A 268-nucleotide genomic window follows, 5' to 3' on the forward strand; every position below is an offset into this window, starting at 1 on the left:
CATTAATCCGCTATACGCAACAGCTTTCAATGCTAGTTGCACGCGCTGTCAGCTACGTATTCCGCGAGTATATAGCACGAAGTCAGTGTTGCCTGCAAGTACGAAAAATTCTTCTCTTAAAACTTTTAATGCAGCTCGATTTTTGTGTGCAAAAAAACAAAACCAACTTCAATTATCATATAAAAATTTAAGAGTATCGTTAATTTCTTCATGATCCAATTATCGGATCTAAACCAAATTAGTATGGGACCACCTTTCCTTAAAAAAA

This window comes from Rhagoletis pomonella, unplaced genomic scaffold (assembly GCF_013731165.1).
Source record: "Rhagoletis pomonella isolate Grant_MI unplaced genomic scaffold, Rhpom_1.0 Rhpom_scaffold_00002, whole genome shotgun sequence".
Classification (NCBI taxonomy): domain Eukaryota; kingdom Metazoa; phylum Arthropoda; class Insecta; order Diptera; family Tephritidae; genus Rhagoletis; species Rhagoletis pomonella.